The sequence below is a fragment of the Sciurus carolinensis genome, chromosome 8, assembly GCF_902686445.1.
Source record: "Sciurus carolinensis chromosome 8, mSciCar1.2, whole genome shotgun sequence".
Lineage (NCBI taxonomy): Eukaryota > Metazoa > Chordata > Mammalia > Rodentia > Sciuridae > Sciurus > Sciurus carolinensis.
In genome coordinates, this window is record NC_062220.1 from 104,781,641 (window position 1) to 104,792,112 (window position 10,472).

Sequence of the window (10,472 nt, forward strand, 5' to 3'; positions counted from 1 at the left end):
TCCTCTTAGAGACTCCCAGAAACAAAGGGCTCTGAGGGATAGACCTGCCACTTAAAGGGCAAGATCTTCCTCCGGATGACAAACTTCACATCTCTCTCCACAGGGAAATAATCAGAGAGAGAATGAGTCTCTCCACTGACATTCATAGTGGCCTGGTGTCTAACCATGTTCTGGAAGGTCAGAGGAAAAGGTCTTACTCTCCCTCAGCCACCTCCACCCACTGCATGCAGAAACAGATCACACACACGGCAACACCAATTGGAGAGAGAGTGACGCCTATCCCTCCCAGAGTTGTGCAGCTAAAGGAAAGAGATCCAGGAGGTAGCTCTGGTTTCTGAATGCCATACACAGATCAAGGAATAAGCTGGCAGTCAGTCCAGGATTTCAGCAACACTCAGCAGACAACCTGTCTCCCAGATGCAGACACCTATGAGCTAGGGAACTCCAAGAGGCTGTGCCCAGTCAGACCCAACCAGAGCTCCTTCAACCCCAGCACACCCTCTTCACCTCTGAGCAAGGTACACACCCAGCTGACTCTCACCAGTTTAAGAACAATCAGAACCAGCATATTTAGGAGATAAGACTCAGACAACCCATATTCAACATCCCAGTCAAATAAATTTATCATATCAACCACTTAAGAAGCATATTGACTCTAATAGCCATCCTATTAGAGTATTAATCTTTAGAATGACACTGAGGTTGGTATTATTTTCCATGCTTTGTGGTTAAAATACTAAAAAGTTCATGGTAGTTAACTTGCTAAAGATAACACAACGAAACTTTATGTCACTTGACTAAACTTAACGCCAAGATCTGACTTGAAATCTTTGAAGACAGAAAGCATGTCTGAAAAGAAAGGCAACAACTATGACTATCATTTTTTCTACAGCTTACCAAAAATTTAAGAAAAGGATATCTTCAAACCTAGCCATCCTTGAATGCCACATGCTTCAGGCACCAGGCTACACTAATCTTGCATTCCTATTTTACCTGTAGAATTCATTGTGGAATAGAAAAGAGAAGCAGACCATTAACCAACCACCATGAGTTGTGATCAATTCCAGAATAGAGAAGAAAGAGAGTTAAGGAATCAATCTCTGAGAATAGCAAAGGGCTTCAACTTTGAAGGTGAAATGTGAAATGCTCATTTAGTAAACACAGTAAAAAATGCATTATCTATTGACAGAATTATAACACGGGATTACAACATGAGAATATGTGTTGGTAGGAGGAGAAAAACAGAGATGATGATCAAAGAAGGACAAATGTAATGTGTAAGTAAAGGAGAAGGTGTGTGGAAGAGTTGGGTTGCAGATCATTAGTATTGGGAATAACAAAAGGAAAAGTAGGCTGAGGGGAAAAATAAGTTTGAAATGCCCTGAAAGTCTTGCTAAGGAGTTTTTTTCAACAATGAAAAGGTGGAAAAGAAAAAAGGCAAGTAGAATGCTCAATTAGTAGTTAGTGGTGTTGATTGCACACACCCCTCATATCACATCAAACTTGATTAGTCAAGAAAGTCTAGTTTGTGCTTGATAACAAATAAGCCCCAATATCTCTGTGACTTCATATAACAAAAAAAATTCACTCATCACTCGATAAAATTTCAGAAGTGTCCTGGTGGTACTGTTGTGCAACCACTTCCAAGTCATGACTCTGAGATCTAGCTGGCTTCCAAAGAATGGATATGGTATCCAGCACCCCACCTCCATAGCCACCGCAGCAGGTGAGAGCACCTCTCTGCTGCAGACCACAGTGTCACAGGATCACTCCTTTCTCACTCTGTGGCTGGAGGCAACCACAAGGTTCCATACATGTCCAAGCGGGCTGGACAGGACAGTCTTCCATGTGCCAGCAGGAAGTGCAGAAGGGAGAATAAGGGGGCTTCAGGGATCTCTACCACGAACACAAAGGAGTTAAATTTCTATTTGTCTGAGTCACTGCTGTCATGAGTAGGCCATGGTGTCAAACATTTCCCTAACACTTCTTTCCTCATAATTCTAATTTGTGGTTTTGGTTTCAGAACAAATCCTGCTTTTTTGCATATTTTGCAACTTAATTATTTGAATTACAGAGGGGCCTTGGTTGAACATTCACTTGGAAGAAAAGGGATATTTTAAAATAGTAATTATTTGATTTAGTAGACACACTGTTAAATTAAAAAAAAAAAAAAATTAAGTCCTGAAAAGACATGGCCATGTGGCAGAGGTTTACAGATTTCAGCCTTCTGGATTCTGGTAAACATTGCCCAAAGAACCTCAGCACAGAGCATCTGACTCTTGGGCATCTGCAGCCTCCACCTTCAACTCAGTCTGACACCACCCTGAGAAACACTCACCTAGCCCCACAGGTGGCCTGCAAATGCCCCTGTGGTACTCTCTTCTCTGGCTTGTCTTTGTTCTTCCATGTCCAGTCCTCCTGAGAGCATTTAGCTTGATGCTGTGGAGTCTAGTCAGCACCCAAGGCTGCCTCTCCAGGCCTCCAACTTGGGCTTACTTTCCATGCTTTCCCAAATTTTGAAAGGATTTGCCAGTCCCCTGGGGTTACACCCAGTTTGGTCTCTTGATCCCAAAATGAATGCATCTGGAAGTCAGGCATGAAGTCAGGGTGGGGAACTTACCTTGACAACCAACTCTACTGGGCAATGGGAGAAGAACACCAAGTTCACGTCTAGTAGGGAAAGCCTGTGTATGCCCATTGCTAAGATTTCTAAGATCCTGTTCTGAGCTAGTCTTAGATTTGAAATCCACATGGGAGGCCTGGCAGGCAAGAAACCTGGGCAGGATTATTGTCTTGCAGTCTTGAGGCAGAATTGCTGCTTCTCCAGGAAACCGCAGTCTCTCTGGGACTACAACCCACAGTATGGAAGTTCGTGTACTTTACTCAAAGTCCACTTATTTAAATGTTAATCTCATCTTTCAAATGCCTTCACTGCAACATCTGGACTACTATTTGTGCACAAAACTGAGTACCATGAGCCAACCAAGCTGATACATAAAAATTAACCATCGCGGTTCCTCTGCGAACAGGACCACACCAAACGGCAGTGAAAGTGCTTTCTACTCTGTGTTTTCTCCTGACAGTGGCTGCAACTACCTGAAGTATCATCTCAGTCTGCAGATGCCCAGGGGAAGCCTCAGAGCCAAGGCCTGAGCCCATGTCCAGCTCTGATAGGCCATCCCAACTTAGGGACCCAGACAAGGACACCTTCCAGTTGCTGGCTTTCATCTTGAGGTTTTTTCCTTTCAATTTTTTTTGTTTCCTGATCTTTGGGGATATATTTATTCTGTCTTAAGAACACTCAGATCTTTGTAACTCTGCCATGTTTTCCATATTCTGTGGTTCAGAATTATGCGTTTTTTAATTGTTTTCCCTCTTGCATCTTCCCTTAACACCATCTTGCTGATCTTCAGGGTTATCAGTTTTACTTTAGCCATTTTGTTTTACTGTCACTTCATATTTACTGGCCTATGCTTATCATGTGTTATGTTCATTTAGCTCCTTTTCAGTTCCAGGTATCGTTGTTTTCTTTTTCTTCCACCCCCCTAACTCTAATTCTTTTATGATTTGTTTCTGGGTCAATTTTTTTTTATCTCACTAGATTTTCTCATCTCTCCCTGCTTTGGGGGAGATGCTTATTTAGCTAACTCTTTCTAATTTGTTATTTTAACTCACTCTCCTTTCATTATTTGTTTTAGTATTTCCATTTTGCTATTGTTTCAATCTTAAATAATCCCCAAAGGCATATGTGTTAAAAGCTTGTCCCCAGCTTGGTGCTACTGGGAGGGGGTGGAAACTTTAAAGAGGTGGGCCCTTCTAGGACATTTTAGGTCACTGGGGACATGTCCTTGAAGGGAATTGTAGGTCTCTTCCTCTTTCCTCTTGCACTTCCTAGCCACCATGAGGTGAGCAGATTTGGGGCATGCACTTATGCCATGATGTGCTGTCTTGCCACAGTCCCAAAAGCAATGGGTCTGCCTAATCATGAACTGAAACTTCCAAAACTACAAGCCAAAATAATCCTTTTCTCTTTTGAAGTTAATTAGCTCAGATATTTTGTTACATTAATGGAAAGCTAACATACAATTTTTTCTATTCAATTTTAAAATCACTTTTGCTTTAATGATTTTTCCCCATCTTTTATTATTTTGTCAATTTTTTTTTTTTTTTGGCTATTTGTTTCTATTTGCCCTCTGTCTCCATGTAAAAGTTAGGACTTGAGTTTTTAGGTTATGCAGGGTAAGAACTTTGGTATATGAGCTAACATAAACTGTACTCTTTTTCTTCTGCATTTTTTGACTTAGATTCTGGGTCTATTCTGTACCTTACCCTTTCCTTAAATCATAGAGATACATCATCGTGGCCCTAAGCAAAGCACGGTTATAAAGACCCTGCCTGGGCAAGAGAACATAACTCAAGAAGACTTGCTGAGGCAGTGTTCCTCCAATATGGTCACCCAGGGAGTCTTCACACCACAGCATTATTCCAGCACCCGCCCAGCCTCCCTGCACTAAAATGTTCTTTGAAATTTCTTCAGAGAATTCATGTGTGCAAAAAGTTTGAGGATCAGACAATTCATGTGTGCAAAAAGTTTGAGGACCACCAGTTTGAGGACCACCAGTTTGAGGACCACCAGTTTGAGGACCACCAGTTTGAGGTCTGCTAATGAAAAGTCTTTCTCCCAGCCAGCCTCCTGTCCTCCAATCTATCCTCACAAAAGACCCCCACCGTATATAGTATTGGATCCCCCAAGATCTCTTCAGGAGGAGGTGCTTCTTTTTCCACATCATTCTAGTTCTTTGCCAAGTGGAAGTGACTCCAAAGCACAGAAACCATGCTATTAATGACAGGTATCTCCGATCATGTCTGCCTATCCCAGAAGGAGGAGGGCACCAGAGCACCCACCATCATTGCTCACATGCCAGGGTGGTCAGCAGGAGCAGCGCAGCTCCCACCATGCAGGCATGAAGCCTGAGGTTAGCCCACTGTGGCCTCCAGTTGTTCACTGCAAGCTGCACCATGTGACCACATCCGGAGTGGGCATCCTGGGTAAGCCAAGAAGACCTCAGAACACACCACAGACCCTGAGCAGTTAGGGCTGAAGAGTGCCTGGAACTTCTGAGCAGACCCTGTCAAAGTGGCCAGTAACATGGCACATTCCTACTGCCGTCAAGCACATCCTGAGACTGGATCTAGATGGGGTACCTCACGAGGAGCTGAACAATACTTTAAAATCAACCAAAATTTAACGACTTGATTAAAGGAAGGAGGAGATAAGACAATATACCCAGGAGGAAACCTCTGACTCAACTTCTCAGCTGCATAAAAAATGGTGAGGTGAGGATTAATGCCCAAATGCTGCCTCTCCCCACCCTCTGTCACAGCGATCTCTCTCAAAGATAATTAATCTTCTGTCACTGTGTTAGTTCCCAGGGGCTGCCATAACAAATTACTACAGACTACTGAATTACTACGGTTCAAACAACAGAAACATTCTCTCACGGCCTGGGAACTGGAGTTCAAGGTCAAGGTGTAGACAGGACTGATTCCTCCTGAGGCTCTCCTTGGCTTGCCGATGGGGTCTTCTCCCCTGTGTCCTAATATGGTCATCTCTGTGTGTGTGTCTGTGTCTTACATCTTAATCTCCTCTTCTTATACAGACATTTAAATGGAATTAGGTCTCATTTAAATGACCCCATTTTAATTTAATTTTCTGTTTAAAGGACCCATTTGCAAATATGCTTTCTTTTTGAGGTCCTGCAGCATATGAATTCTGAGAGGGACATGATTCAGCCATAACCAACACCAAAGTTATAAGATTCACTCTCTACAAACTCAACCTGGTTTTGATTCCTTAAGCACACTGACACCTTGCTCGGCGGGCACTGTACTACATCTGGGAGACCCTTCAGGAGAAGATCTAAAACCTCAGCTATCTCACCAGCCTGTTTGTCTTGGTGCTTTGCCTCCTTCTTTGACTGTGTTTCCTTAGTCAATTCCAAGCTGTTGAACTGTCTTGCAGTACTGGTCTCATCCCTCCTTATTTCCTCTGGGATTATTTTCTAGAAATGTTTGTTTTCTGTTTTCATGTTTTCTCTTGTCTTCTGTTATAAAACTCCAAGCTGAGAACCAGAAGAGAAAAATGACCTCTAACTACAAACCCTAGCAGAAAAGTATCCATTAAACAGTCACCACGTGACAAAATGACCATTGCATAAAAAACAGGCCATCGAATCTTCTCAATTCATGTTTCTCACCTGTGGACATGAATGAAAATAAAGTAAAAATGATAAGCTCCCTTCTCCCAGATGAACAAATCACTTTTGCCTTAGGAAAATGCTGAAGAAAACCTTTGAACGTGTTGACTAAAATCTACAACACTCTTTTTTGTTTGTTTATTATTCTTAGCAATACATGATAGTAGGGTGCATTTTGACCTGTTATACATACATGGAGTGTAACTTATTCTAATTAGGATCCCATTCTTATGGTTGTACATGATGTGGAGCTTCCCTGGTGATGTGTTCATATATTAACACAGGAAAATAATGTCTGATTATTTCTATTGTCTTTCCTATTCCATCCTCATTCCCTTCTCTTCATACTCCTTTGTCTAATCCAATGAACTTTTATTCTTCCCACCCCATCCCATTGTGGGTTAGCATCCTTGGCAGTCTTAAGGAGCAACACTGGTTAGTATAAGTTGTAGCCAAAAGTGGCACCTCTGACCGATTATCCTGAGATATCTTTGCATAGGGTGTTTGGAAATTTATTTTCTCCAGCTTTTCCCTAAAGAAAACAAGAAGCAAGAGTAGTGCTCCCACATCAGAACTTCAGCATTGGAGCTTCTTTCTTAAAGTGTCTTATGACTGGACCTTTGGGAAACATTCTTATCCCTTTGTCAATTCCACTGTGGATCTGCAGAACCACTGTGATTGCTCTTGTCTTCAGCGCCTGTGCTGACCTGTGGATGTAACCACAGGGTTCTCTGATGGGTCTATGACCCATGAAAGAGGTGAAGGCTGAGCCCAAGCAAGAGAGTCAAGGGGTGAGGGAAGCAAATTCCCACAATGCACAGGGTCCATTCTGATGCATTTATTGTCATCTAGACTATGAAGAGCAGTAACAAGAGTGCTAACCACTTAGGGAATCCTTCTTAGGAGATAGCAACATATGTGTAAAGTCCTGTTGTCAAACATTTCATCCTTACAATAGACCCGCAAGATGTTGAGGTGTGAACCTTGCTACAATCAAAGAGTAAAAGTAGGGACTGGGGATATAGCTCAGTGGTAGAATACCTTTCTTGCATGCACAAAGCCCTGGGTTCAATTCCCAGTGATTAAAAAAAAAAAAAAAAAAAAAAAAAAAAAGCAAAAGTAAGCTTCTGTGGGAGGGTGGAGAGGAGACCAAGAATGGCTGGAACCCAGTCAGCTGAGCAGTCTTCTGCTGGAGGCAGCAGGATCCACAGATAAGGCCCTCTCCAGCCCCAGTTTATAGAGCCCCTCCCTTCTTTCTGGGTGGCCTAGGTTGTTCACCTCTCCTAGCCTCGGTTTCCTTAACCATAATGTGTTCACAATGACCCATGCCTAGTGATGTCTCATGGGAGACAGAGGCAAGGGATCAAAGTGAATGGGCAGTGTCCAGCATAAAGTCCTATTCATGGTGATTGCTCAATATTCCCCTGGTATTACCACCAATTTCAAAAGTGACAGAAATGGCTGTGTGTCTCCAAGCTCTGGGTTGGCCATCCCTTGGGCTTGCTCTTTATGTCAGCCTCCTTCCTCCTTCCATTTCTGTTCCTTGTTTCTCCAGGGCTGCCAATGTCCCAGGATGCCTAGCTTCATGCCTAACAGCACACCTGACCCAGTTCGGCACACAGTTGCTAGAGTGTGGTCATAGTGTGGTCATAGTCAATTTCCCTCCCATAGTTTGCAGACAGCCTGCCTGCATCCCACAGCTTACATCCAGGTGTGGCACCAGCACTCCAGCTCCTTCCATGACAGTGTGAGCCTCTGATGAGGCTCCTCCTCTGTTCCCCTTGCCACACCCCCACCTCTCCACCCTGACACCCACACAGCAACTTGACCTCAGGCAGCTGCAACCTATCATGGTTATTTGTAGCATGAAGGAAGCCCGCCCCAAACCACTGATTTCTAGGAACTTCGGTCTTGATTCTAGGAATCATATTTGTGGTGAACTACCACGATGCCATATCGCAGAAGCTGCACGCTTTTGCACAGGCTCCAGCAGGGAGGGCAGCGCCAAGGCTTCTGCATGCTGTCCCTAATCAGTTCCAGTCCCTCCCAGCATTTAGCAAATTACATTTAGGGTGAGTCTCAAAACTAGCTGTCTTTGAAAAAAATACTCCTTCTCTAAATTTGTCTCTGCCTGCAGCACAAGCCTGGAATTGGGGATTAGAACTGAGTTGAGATGCCTGAGTCTCACCTTCTTCTAGGAACCACCTTAAGAAAGATTGTCCAAGAATGGGGAAGTGGGTCTGCATCCGCCAGTGGTGTGATTAATTGTATAGGAAGGAGGGTGCTGCCAGGTCTCATAGATGGGGTTTTCTGAGAATCACAAGGCAAGCAATAGATTGAATCTTGTTTGTGAAGGGAATTTAAATGTGTACAATTATCATGCAAATTAAAAAATTTTAAAGTTAATGAGAGAAGAGACCCAGACTCTTCTTTCGTTCTATCAGAATTTAATAGAATAATGGGCAGAATAAAATATATATGTATTCTTAAATAGATATACATATGTGCATGAATACTTACACGAATCACCATATATATGAACTTACATATATTATAATATTATAGTATTGCCTATATTATGATATCGCCTATAGGCTTAAGAATCCATTAGAAGAGAAATGGGGCATGGAACAAAGTATGTTAAGAAAATGACTTGCAATTTGCAACACAAAGAATAGCTTCTTACATCATTACATCCAAAATAAATTTCCAAATAAGTTCAAGAATTCAATCTAGAATTTGCTATAGAAATGACAGTTTTATGGTGGATGAAAGACATCCTAATTATAAAACAATAAAGTATGTTAAAATGGGAACAAAATGATAAATTGGCTGTCCCAAAAATTTTAAACCATTTATATAAAAATACCAAAAAAATTATTTGCTCTTCATATATCAAAATAGGCACTAATTAATCTCAAACAAAATTTATCACACCCTAATATCCAAAGGAAACACATGTCTGCACCCACACGCACATATGGATTAGACATGAACAGTCAACAAAGAAAGAAAATGAAGGATAACAGGAAATATGGAGAAAATCTACCATGGCTCTTTTCTCTGCATGAGACACTACATGTACCCTCCTTTCTCCATTGAATTTCTGCTCAGTTTCAAGGACTTTATGAAAGTTATCTTCTCTGTGAAGATCTGGACCCACGGTTTCATACACACGACTACCACTTAGTCATAGGCAATTTTTAGTGTAGATTTACCACAGATGTACTAGCTGATGCTTTGAAGGCACAGGGTTTCAACAGCCAATCAGAGAGCTGTGAGTCCTGCTTCGTGGTACATACCTGTGATTAAAATGAATGCGTCTGTAGGCTGAATCCTTTGAGGATTTGAGGTGCATAACATTCGTCTTCATCTTCATATGCCTAGCACTTAAAATGTACCTGAGGCATCTCCAATAGTAAATTCCTGAGGAATTAATTCACAGGTAGACCACTGTCCTAAAAATGTGTTTCTAAGCACAAACATAAACTGAGATATGAAGAGTTTGTTGTAGCATATTAATAACAGAAAAATAATTGCAATAAAGTTACCCAATAGTTGTCAAAGACGGGCCAGCAATGAACCACATCTCATTGCATTTTTATCTTTGTGTCATCACCTCCAAGTATATGTCAGCCAGTCCTGTGTAATCAGGACAGTGAGATCGAAGTGTTCCATGTGACTTCTGAGGCTAAGTCAGGAGGGAAATGAACCCTCTGCCTCAGTGTCCAACATCTGATTTTCCTGAGACCTCTATTTTGTGAGGGATTCTGAGCAGACATATTAAAGGCTAAAGAGTGAGTGCATGGTTTGGATGAGGTTTGTCCTCCAAGGGTCCATGTGATGAGAGCTTGGACCCCAGCATGGTAGTATTAAGAGGCGAGCCTTGTGAGAGTTTGTTTGGTCATTGGGGGCACTGCCCTTGGAAGTGATGAGGTTAGTTCACATGGACCCTGAATTATTTCTCAAGAAAGCAAGTTGTTAAAAATGACTCCCTCCCCTCACTCTTGTCTTCCTAAAGTTCTCAGCCTCAGGTATTTTGTTATAGTAATAGAAAATGGACTAATACAGATAAGAAATAATGCCTGGCTACTCAAGTCACTTTCACTGAGATGCCAAATGTGAGAGTGGACTTCCTTGAGCACGCAGCCCAGGTGAACTTTTGGATGGTGCCTGTCTCATTTACCACCTGAGTGACCACCTCAGACATCCCAT